We start from the raw sequence: 12865 nt of genomic DNA on the forward strand, positions 1-12865 counted from the left end.
TAACAGTATGAAAATAAAATGGTTGAAATTAATGAATATAGAGTTGTGAACACAACAAAACCAATTATTTCTTAAAATGATAAGAATAAGGCCAAAATGTCTAGAGCATATAAATGATATGCAAAATGAAAAGTTTGGGCATATTAGCCTGAAGTGATTATATTAGAGATTCAACTTCAAGTTGAGGTAATTACCATAAAAGAAAATTAAATTCCAAGAAATTTAGTTAGTAGTACTACAAGTAGAATGAATTTAAACCCTTACTATTAGACACCAATAATAGAAACCCAACTTTAAATTAATAACCTCTAATTACAAAGTTTAATGGGTAAAAATAAGTTATTGTTTATATGTCTATTAAACACTAGTAAAATCCATTCAAATTTTAAAAATTAGTGTGATCCATTGTATATGGAGAATGAGTTTTATACTCTTAATGGAGTTTTAAATGTCTAAAGCAATAGAGATATAATCGAAACTTTACCTATATAAACATAAAAGTGATGCTGCTTCAATAAAAAGACTTGGGGTATCTCTTATAAATGTTTATGAATAAGATAAGCACATAGTCATAATAGTGTTAAAAACGATTATAAACCTCTATAGAAGAATAAATAAGTATTATGTGTGTTATATTTTTAATTCTAACGCAAAGAGTTGAGGTTTAATTTATAGATACCATCAATTTCGTTAGAATTCTAAGATATATATGCTAATTGAAAGTTTAAATCGAGAGATAGTTTCTTGTATTCATAATATTTATTTGTGCGAAAGGTAAAAATTAAATACCAACATTCCAAACTAGTGGAGGATTTTTAGTAGTTTAGAATATGGTGCATCGCATATTAGATAGAAAGATTTAATTATTGATAAAAAAATAATTTTTGTATTAATTTTATTCATATTTTAAATAATTATGTTTGAATACAAATAATTATCATATGACAAATGGTCTTGACTATTTGAATATAGATTATTATTCATAAAGGTCATGATTATACAAAATGTCATAATCATCTGAATAAAAGTTTATGTCTATTTATTCACTATAAATAAATCTTTCAGTATAACCATTTTCACTGCTTTTGATTGGAGAGTTTGAGGTTTTGTTGTATTTTAAAGACATAATTATCTTGAAAAAAATATTTTTCATGTCTCAAAGTCAAAATTATTTTATATTATTTCTCTTCTTTTATTTATTTTTTCTAACAACTTTTCTCATGCAAAACCAAACTCTCAAACCTTATTTAGAATTATAGGCCAAAACCTATTCTTTAAAAACCCTTATCAACATTAGGATTTATTTAAAAAGATAAATTTACCTAAGTGACCAATCACACATTAATAAGAAATTGGCGACGACTTCTTAAGTTGTAGCTATAAATCTACGGATCTATATGTTATAACAGTAATCACAATAATATTTAGTAGTTTTAGAATTCAAAATTTAACATTTGTAATTATTTTTTTATTTTTAAATTACGATATCTTTTGTAAAAAAAATTAATAAATAAATGCATGCTTGCTTGCACCTATATGGATTATAAATATATAATAATTGATTGAATTGATATCATATATATAAAAAAGAATCAACTTAATTAGTAGATAAAATAAATAGTAAAAATGATATAAAACAACAATATTTAACTAGTTATTATTTACCTTTTTAACATAGAAATATTTACGACGAAGCTTATTTAAATTTATTTGATCAATTAGACTCTCTAAAAGTGGTGGATCTTAACATCTAAACTTAAGGAGGTCAATTAATATTATATTATATATTTTTTATTAAATTTATATATATATATATATATATATGTGTGTGTATACACACATAATACGTAAACAATATATTAATAAATTGTAACTAATTTATAACATTATAAGATAAAAATATTAGTATTATAGCATTAAACTTTTAAGGATAACAAAAGTTTTAAATTAATGAGAAAATTACTAATCACACTATCTTTTAATGAATTATTAGAATTTTTTATTTATTTAAAAATTTAAAATTGAAATAAAAGAATATAAATAAATCAATCATTAAACAATATTTTTTTGATCAAAACAAAAAAATAAATATAATTTTAAAAAAATGAAGTTGAAACTTTGGGACTAGAAATTACGAATTTTTTTCTTAACATTTTATAAAGCGGTTCGAATCTTCTTTTTTGTTGGAAAATGATTTAAGATAGTATGAGATAAAGATTTAGAGTAAAATTAAAATAAAAATTTTATGTAGAGAGATATTGTAATAAAATAGAAAAAAAAGAAAAAGAAAACACATATTTAATACTTAGTTGAATTTTTGGAGTCTTGCTAAGAAAGCTACAATGTTAATTTAATTTTTGTTAATTTTACATTATTATTTAAATTTTGTTATAAATCTCTAACTTGATTTTAAGAATTTATAAATAACGATTTATGAATAAAACAATTAGACACATAGTAAAGTAATTTTAATTCCTTTTAAATTACAATAACATATAAATTTAAAATTTAAAATTTAAAATCACAAAAAATAAATTAGTAATTTTAATTTGGAGAGTTAACTTAAATTTATTTAATATTAATATATTCGTATTACATTTTTAAAAACTTTGGTGGGGGCTTTGGGCCCCTCTGTGTCCAGTGAAGAACCGCGATTGCCCTCAAATTTATATCATTACCATTCATTAAATTCTATCTCTTATCTATTACCATATATTCACATTAGATAGTTTTTGGACAAAGCCACAATCAAGTTGATAGCATTGCCAACAAATAATCAAGAATATTACATTCTTTATAAGGATTTTTTTTGGGAAATTATTAAATATATTAATAGTAAAATTTTTTAATTTCATAAATAAAATTAAAATAATAACACATAAGGTTAGCAATAGGTTCGATCGTGGTGAGTTTTTGCTCGTATTGAACTCGATCTAATTTTATAATTCTAAAATTCAAATTCGATCCAACTCGAAAAATTTTTATTATTTTTTATATCAAACTTGATTTGATCTGATATTGTATAAATAATACCCGATCCAATCTTAAATTAATAAAATATTATTTTTTAAATATAAATATATAATTATATAAAAAAATTAAAAAATAATTTAAAATAATTTTTAATATAATATTGGATCAGGTCGGATTTGATTTACCTAAAATCCGAACTTGACCGGACTCGAAACCAAATTTAAAAAAAAAAAAAAATCAATCCTATGATATCGGATTGGTCGAAATCCGTTAGGTTCAGATTGAGCTACCAACTCTAATAACACATATCTTTTGTATCTTTAAAACAATTAATTTAAACAAAAAGGATGAGACATATATATTACCATAATTGCGTTTATCAAATTAAAAAATTTCATTATTAATGTATCAAATATATATATATATATATATTACATGAAAAACCAAGGTCTAAGAAAATTTTGGGAAAGAAAATTTCAGAACCCCAATTTTGCTAAAAGCTATCTTCTAAAAAAAAAGTGAATCATTTGAACTAAACATAGATTCCTTAGACTTTTAATTAATGCATTCCAATTGTTTTGAGCAAAATCCATTTAATGAATGTATAGTTAGTTCTTAGTTTTAAGAGTTCGTTTTAATAAATTGATGATAAAATTGAATGAAATGTTTTGGTTGAGAACCATCAAAATAGAAGAAAATGAAAAGAAGCAAAGGTTATAAAGGATACATGCATGCATATATGTTTGATTAGTATGTTGACTAGTCTGAATTCCAGGGGCAATTTAAATCAAAGGTAGCAGCCAGCAGGGAATAAAAAACTATGGAAATCACGTTCACATTTAAATTGATTGAAATCTTAAAAGATAGAATTGGACCTTTCCCAATTTGAAGATGCTTAAAATCCCTTTTCGCATATTAGGATTGACAAGAATATGGAATTGTAGCATAAATACGTGGATGGTTGGCAAATTAGCGTTTGAATCGAAATTATATTCATTTTATTTGTTCATTCCAAAAAATTCAAAAAAAAAAAAAAGAAAGAAAGAAACAGTGCAGTATTTAGATATTTTAATATTTTGTTGGTTCGCTAAAAAAAATATGAAAAGGGAATAGTACTTGGAATGATCAAAAAATGATATTTAAGGAAAAGAATTAAATAACGACAAATTATTAAATACACAAACGAAATTAAGATGATAACATATATTTTATTTTTTAAAAAATATATATTAAAAAATATGTATCATTATCCTAATCTCGTTTATAAAATTAAAAAAAAGGTTTCATTGCTGGCATAAAATTTTTTTTAGAGTTTAAGATTTAAATGGATATATTTTAAAAAAAAATTATCCTATATCATGAGGAGATTTTCAACAAGAGATTATTAACGAAAATACTATTTTCAACAATAAATTCATGAGAGACTTATAGGCTACTAGCAATCAAAGGCTGTACAAGTGTGAAAGTAGGATTTTTCCTTTTTTTTTTTTCAAAAAATGATATCATTTTACACTTCTCCCTATGGTTCCAAAGCTTTTCACTGAAGAAAACAAAAGACACTAATCAATCCAGACAAAGCTAGGGACTAAACAAGAATTTACAAAGTTCAATTGCATTCATTTTACCTATGTTCTTCTCTCTTCTTGTTGTTCTTGATGCAGAAGTTGTCGCTGATGTTGATTGTGTTTGATAAGGAGTTGAGCATAGACTAGCTCATTCCAAGTATCAGGAACACCAGGGAGACACCAGTGGCTGCAATCCTGGATTCTAGTAGGTGAAGTTCTCTCCTCCTCGGTTATGGTCTGCTTCCGGTATATTGATGGATGGGCATCCTTTCGAAAACCAGTCATTCTCGAAACATTAAGATACAAGACTGGTGTAGTCATGCCATTTATGACAGATTCAAAAATTCGCATTTTTGATGGATATTTCTTCAAGTACTTCTCATTTGTAATAGGTTCTGTTTCACCATCACATTGCCCACCGGAATTCCATCTTCCACCCCTATGAACAGGCAAAATGAATTAAAAGGCTCGCCATTTTCCCACTTTAGCCTAATGTATCTTTTCTGTTCAATTTACCTAAAGTGTGATGCAGAAATGCCTCTGAAGAAAACAAGGGTCTTCATAGGATCGATATTAGTATCTATCCATCTTGCCCATGTAGTCAAAGCTTTTCGAAATGCCACTTTAACGTTTAATCGATCATAGATAGTGCTACCCTCTTGATAGTAATCCACCCTGCAAATTTCCTAAACTGTTATGGCTTCTGCACTTAAGACTACTTATGTCGTCAACTTAAGATTATCGATATCAACAGTATGAACAAATAGATAGAATGAACCGTACCCGTTCTTAGTTTTTTCATGAGTCCACCAATGTCCTGTGTTGAAGATGAGAACGTCTGCATTTTTGTACTTATCAGATGAGTTATCAACAATATCAAGTCTAAGTGTTTCCTGCTTTGCTCCATTTCTCCCAAGCATTTGCCATTCTTGAACTAGAAATGCCGATCAGAAGTACTCAATGGAGCAATTATAATCCTGTTCACCCATCCATACAAAATTATTAGCAAGTAAAAGTCAAATACAAGAAAATGACTTCTCTTTTTCTTTAAGCATAGGAAAGAAAACTATCTGAATGCAACTCTGCAAGTAGTCTGAATCAAAAGAGAAGCATCAAGGCCAAACATACTTCGAATAAAATGGAGTAAGAGCTCTCATCTCCTAATTCAGGCCTACCAGGAGCATCAAAAACATTGTTTTTCTCATCAAGAGAATTTTTAAGGACACAAACTAGAGCTTCCCACATATTTCTACCGAGCGAATCACCAACAAAAGCTACACGCTTCCCTCTCAATAGTTCCAGCATATGCTTGCCATTTAACCTGCAAGACAAGTCCATCCAAAACCAATCTAAGGCAAAAGCCAAAATTAAATAAATAAAATAGGCAAAATGATACCAACAATAACATATATAAAACAACCATCATTTTCCACCAAATATTATTTATAATTACATATGAACATGAAAAATTAGCAATATTCCTTTACATATAAATGAATCAAGAAATGTAATCTATCTATCAGCAGTTGGTAAATTACCTTGGCATGATGCATCCATTGGGTTGCCATCTGTATTTCTCATACCTCCTATCAGGCCTACCATTAAGAAAGCAGTTGAAAGACTCATCAACATGAGGACAAGACCCTGGGGCATAAAGAGGGTAAGAATCATCTCTCACTCATTTCCCATCAAATATTCTACAATGACTCATTATTTCCACAAAATTTCCCTTTCTCTGCTGCTCAAGAATTTCATCACTGCTTCCATCCAACTTCACATTACTAGATACCCCCTCCTCTAAAATCCCTTCCTTGAATTCTTTTGCACTTTCCCTAATATCTAAAGACTGAGAAGAAGTTCCAGGACTGTTGGTTGCATTAGCATTTAAATTTTGTGATGCGTGATTGGATTCTTGTGAGAAAGTAACAGAAGTGTTAAAATCATTACCATTTGAATGAATCTTTAACCCTCCACTGTTGTCTTCACTGGAAAAAGACTCATATTTTCCACCAAATCTTTCACTTTCCAGAGAAATCTGAAAAAGGTCTCCATTGTTACCATCACTTGACAAAGACCAATCCTTTTTTCCATGAAATCTTTCAGATTCCGGAGAAATCCGAAAAGGGTTGCCTTGGAGTTGAAAAACAGGACTTGGGCAGTAATTGGCTTGGGAAGAGTTGGGGAGAAAGTGAGAAAAGAGAGAAAAAGTGGGATCTGTAAGAGGAAGTTTGAAGGAAGTTTTTAAATCTGGGAGATGAGTTAGAAGGGTTAACAAGTAACAAAGTTGTAAAACCAACAACAAAAACAGAAGTAAAACTAAAAGCAAAAGCCACTGTTTTTCTTGTTGTGAAGATTGAGAATGTCGTTTTTGTTTCTGTTAATGTCCGTAAAGGGTACTTTGCATCAGCCATTGCAAAGACCCGAAGATAACAGGAAAAAGGGAGAGTTTTCAGCTTTGCAACAAGATCAGTGTGTTCTATCTTGTATAATCTACTTTAAAAATAACTAAAAATCTGGTTACATGTAATAATTTTATTGAAAAAGACTGTAATTTCAACATGAAAAATCCTATAAATAGTTTTTTTTTTTTTTTCGAAAACTACAAGACATCAGGTGGGATCTTCCCTAACTGTACAATTCTTTTTATATAAGTTGAATCCAATATCTAAACTTATTTCAGATTATTCGATTAAATTTAAATGTTTATTTCAGATTTAAGGTTTTAATTGTTGAACTGGGTCGGGCTTGAGCAAATATGAAAAGCTTTAATATTATGTCTGACCCAAATTTAGCCAGTCCAAACCCTTAGACAAAAATATTGAAACTTTTAAAATATTTCGAGATTTAATATTCAAATTTTATTGTATATGGGTGTGATCAATTTAATATTAAATTTGTTCGATCATATATTGATTCAGTATTCTTTAGTTGATTTATTTGTTTGATGTAATTCAATAAATTTTTATATAAATATAATATTCATTATGAACGTAATTATTTTTATATTTATAATTTTTTACAAAAATTTTAATTCCTCTTCCGTTTATTTATTGAACATATAAATAATTAAATTTGATAATACAAAATATGATTCGGTGACACAATATGTATATAATCTGAAAAATAAATATAAAGATGTTATAATTTAAATTTTAATAATAATTACATATGCATTTAACAAAATAAAAATATATATTTCATATTTTCATATTAACACGAATTGTAACATGTAATTTTTATATAAAACACGATATAAATGTATAAATTTTAATATTTTACATAATAAAAATATATGAATAATCAAATCTATAAATAATAAGTTGAAAAGATTCAAAAAATGAACATAAAAAAGTTATAGGCAATGCCTACTACTCCATCTTAAAAAATTGAAGCATACACTTCTTTTTACAAAGGGTAACGCAAATATTTTATTATTTATATGAAATAGTATGTAACTTTAATAATTATAATTACAATCAAATAATCTTTATAATATAATTGAACAAGAAATTTTAAAAGTAAATTTCATTTTGAAAAAGAAATAGTTCATATATAGACACAAAAATGTTGTCAAAATCTAATCTTATATCGAAGCAGCAGTCTTGAAAAAGAATAATAATACATTTTTCCTAATATCAAAATCTTAAGAAGTTATTTTTAATAGGAATGCAAATTTAGACAATAATTATTATTATTATTAGGTTAAAAGTTACAATGCATAATAATAATAATTTTCAAAATATAAAAAAATAATTTTATTACTATTTTAAAAATAAATAAAATTTTTTAATATAAAAATTAAATTTATTCACTAGATAAGCACAAATGTCTATATTTGACTTAAAATTTTTTTTTTATGATATCGATAGAATTATTAATTAAAAATATATCTTAGAAGTGTTTTTATTATCTTCAAGCCTTTAGTTTAGTGATTAAAAACGTTTAAAGAGACATTAAGGGTTTGATTTAGAGTCAGGTCTCCTCATTCCCTTTTACTTGTACTAAGATTTTATTCTCCTGATATAACTAAAAAAAAATATAAGATATAGAATTTTACCGTACCGCATTTTAAATTATCAAGAACATTAAAATAATCTATTTGTTTCAAAATTTTTTAAAAAATTTATTATCTAAAAATCACACTGTTGTTAGAAAAATTAATCAATGCAAACATTTTTTTATTTTTTATATTCAAATATGAGACGTACATTTTAAGATCCTTTTAAAATAAAACTATGACATAATTCATATTTGTGTTTGTTAAAAATACGAAGATGTCATCAAGCAAACCAAATCGAGTTCAACAAGGGGCAAAATATTAACACGATGTCTATAGATCTATCACCTGTTTACATAAAAAAAAAAAAAAAAAGTTGTGTTTAATCACTATAAGAGAGAATTCATTTTCTTATTTATTGATAAAAAAATTTTAACTTTTTTTCAATATTTTATTTAATCGTATAAAACAAATTATTTACATTGAATTTAATAAATTCATAAAAATTATTTTTTATAATTTTATAAAAAATATAAATATAAACAATGAAGATAAAAGAATCACTAATAAGTGATTGACTCAATTGGTTAAGTTTCATTTTTTTCAATAAAAATATCTTAAATTCGAGTCTTGTCGATATGTATGACTTATAACCACCCCAAATAGTGATGTTAACTCAAGATATATAATGGAGAGGTAGTTTTTAGAATTCTCTTTCATTTCAAGTGAAAATAATTATTTTTTTATTCAATATTTTTTATTTAAATAAATAAAAGATAATAAATTCTAGTAAGAATTGGTTGAATTAGTAAATTTTAAATATTTTATTGTAATATTTATATTTAAAATTTATTGTCCATAACTTTTTTGATGATGGATTCATAAATTTAATATAAATTCTCTCTTAAGTCCACAATTTGTCTTGATTTTAGATTAAAAAATTAATAAAATATATTAAAAATATTGAATTGAAAAACTAAGAAAAACTAAGTCTTTTAGTAAATTTTTAATAAGAATGAACAGAAATGAGATAAACTAATGCTATATTTAATTTGTTGTGTAATAAAATTTTTAAAAAATATTTGATATAAAATTAATTATGAAAAATATTAAATTAATATTAAAAAATTATGATAATATATTTTTAAAATATATATAAATAAAGATATATATTGGATTAGGACCAATGGGCAATGCAATTTGAATGCAAGCCTTTTGTGGACCTTCGTCTACCAAACAGATTTGAATGCCATTGGCCCAAAGCTCAGTTAGCTGTTAATAGGGTTTAGAATTTAAACAAATGGCTCTAAAATCTCACAGCCTACTGTGGAGTGTTTGGAATTAATGATACTTTTAGCGTGCGCAAAGTAATAATCAAACAAAGTTAGCTATGTGTTTTCTATGATAGATGTAGGCCACATGGCTTTTTTACATTTAAAAAAAACAATTATCTCTGTATTTATGGGATGACAGCGGTGTAGATCTAACAATTTTAAAGATAATACGATTACATAATATAAAAATAATATAAAAAAATTATGTAAAAATTTAGTGTAATTATGTTTTGTATCTCAATCATGTCGATATAGTTAAAACATGATATTATCTGTGTCAAATAATAGTAATATGTTGAACATACGGTACTGTTTATAATATAAAAAATTTAAAAATTATTTTAATTTATTTAAAAAATAAATTAATAATTATATTTATCATATCATTTTGGTGTTTAAATATATTATAAATATTTAATTTTTAAATAATTTTTTATTTAAATATTAATTTAATTGATATTTTTGTTTAAATAAATGGATTAATCGTGTTTAATCGTATTATTTGTATATAATCGTATTAATCGTGTTATGTCATATCATATATTTAGATAATTAATTATGTCTAATCGTGCTATTCGTATATAATAGTGTTAATCGTATTGTGTCGTATCATGTTAATTGAGTATACATTAATTTTAAATATATTAATCATGTCGTGTCGTGTATAACATATATAATAAACGTGTCGTATTCATATTTAAATTATTTGTATCATTCATGTATTCATATTGTATTCGTATCAAAATTATTCATGTCATATCTAACATAAAATATGATACGATGATATAAATTATTAGATGTACAGTGATAAATACAATTGTTTATTGCCTAAAGAAGGTAATCTAACTCGAATCTGGTGGGTTTCGACCTGACCTAACCTTTTAGGATAAGTTTTTTTTTTTTTTAAATCAAGTATCAGGTTGAGTTAGGTCAAGTAATATAAAAAAAAATTTAGGGTCGGATTTTAAGCAAACTCAACCATACTCGACTCTATATATATAAAAATTATTTTTTTAATTATTTATTTAATTTAATATATTTTTATATATTTTTTAATTTTATATTATTATTTTAAAAATTTTATATTTTAAAAAAATATTTTATTAATTTTGGATCAAATTAGATTGAGTACGATTTTATATAATATCTGATCAGCTTGAGTTTGAATATAAAAAATTAAAATAATTATTAGATCGAATCGAATTCATATTATATATATATATATAATCAAATTAAATTCAAAGCGAACAAAAATCTATCTCGACCCGACTCATTTGCATCACTATTCTTGCCCATTGTGAGAAAAGAGATAATAACTAATTAATCATAATTAAAAGGTCTCATACGTGTGAAATGAATGTATAAGATAAGTGTAGATAGCATTATCTTCAAATTCAATTAATTTACTATAATTATTAAATTCAATTCAAGAGAAAACGATACATTAAATGCTAATATCATCTTTATCAATATTAATGAAAATCCGTTTCATTTAAATCATATTACATAATTAAATTATTAAAAAAATAAATCTTTTTTACACATCATATATATGAATTTATTAAAATAAATATTTATCATTTAATTATTTCGTGTAATATATAATAAATAATTAACTTTTTAAATAATATAATTACGTATCTGATTTAAATGTAACGAACATATGTTAACATGAAATAACAATGAAATACAATTTTTTTCTCAAAGGAACTTAAAGGAATTATTTCTGTCTTATGCAAGCAAATCATATCTTCTTACATGTTATGGAAATTTAAATATTAAATTTATTAAATATTTAAAAAAAATTTTCAAATCATATCTTTATATAATAAATAATAATTTTAATTATTACATCTAAACTCGTGTTTTACGGGCTCTAGACTTCTGTTTCTTTATGAAGATGAAACTGACAGTCATCTATTATTAAACCCATAGGAAACAATAAAGAAACGGGAAAAAGATTTCTTCAAAGAAACGATTATACTAAAAGTAATCAGTTCCAGATTTGCAAATACCATGTCCTCGTTTGAATTTTATTGATTTTTTAATACGATATAATTAAATTTAAATATTAATTTTAATGAGATTAAATTAATATAAAATTTTTATTAAAATTTTTAATCATAATTATAATAATAATTATTATTATTTTAAATCTCGTCGTAACTAGAGGTTTAAACGAGTAGAGTCGAATCGAATAGTGAAAATCGAATAGTGAGAAGCTCGAGCTCGAGTTCGACTCACAATTCGGGACTCGATACTCGGTTTGAGCTCGATCGAATTTTATTTTTCAAGCTCGAATTCGATTCGTGATCGAATTCGAGCTCGCTCGATTAAACTCGATTAATATGTAAAAATAAGCTCGATTCGTATATTCGATAAGAATTCGATTATTCATGCTCGAATTTGAACTCAAACTCAGACTCGGAATATTTTATTAATTAAAATAATAAAAATATATTTAAATATAAAAGTTCGATTAAGCTCGCGAACTACTTGAGTTAGATATAAGAATACTCGAATTCGACTCGATCGATAAGTCGAGCTACTCGAGCTCGAGTTTGACTCGATAATAATCGAATCGAATTCAAATTTTTTTCGAATCAAATCCGAATAACTTACGAGTACTAATGTATCATTTATACCCCTAATCATAACGAATTTCATCACCAATTCAAATAGAGCTTAAATTGGTATATATTGCAGTAATTTTTTCTCACAAGAAATTATTAGTTATGACTGAAATAAGTTTAGATGTTTAACTACCAGTCAAAACTCAAGCACTATGTTGAAAATATGGCTCGGAGATTTACTGTTAGAAAAACTTAAGGGGTAAATTTTTCACACGGTCCTTAATCTTTTACTCTTATTTTACTTCGGCCCTTAATTTCTAAATTGTTACATTTGATCGTTAATCTTTTAACATTTGCATTTTGACCCTTTTATCACACAAATGAAAAAGATATTTATGTGTCATCCGAAAGGAAATTTCCACG

At 25.1% G+C, this 12865-nt stretch overlaps 1 pseudogene across 1 annotated transcript; it reads right to left on the minus strand.

Annotated features, from left to right (window-relative positions):
• Nucleotides 1-4429: 4429 nt before the first annotated feature.
• LOC111309438 (protein trichome birefringence-like 4) lies at nucleotides 4430-7072 on the minus strand (annotated as a pseudogene). The gene is made up of 5 exons (XR_016330481.1): nucleotides 6077-7072; nucleotides 5667-5859; nucleotides 5322-5515; nucleotides 5055-5213; nucleotides 4430-4977 (listed from the first exon to the last, which is right to left on the minus strand). The product of XR_016330481.1 is annotated as a protein trichome birefringence-like 4 (transcript).
• Between the last annotated feature and the right edge of the window lie 5793 nt (nucleotides 7073-12865).

The sequence above is a fragment of the Durio zibethinus genome, chromosome 19, assembly GCF_047325235.1.
Source record: "Durio zibethinus cultivar Kanyao isolate XHJ-2024 chromosome 19, ASM4732523v1, whole genome shotgun sequence".
NCBI lineage: Eukaryota > Viridiplantae > Streptophyta > Magnoliopsida > Malvales > Malvaceae > Durio > Durio zibethinus.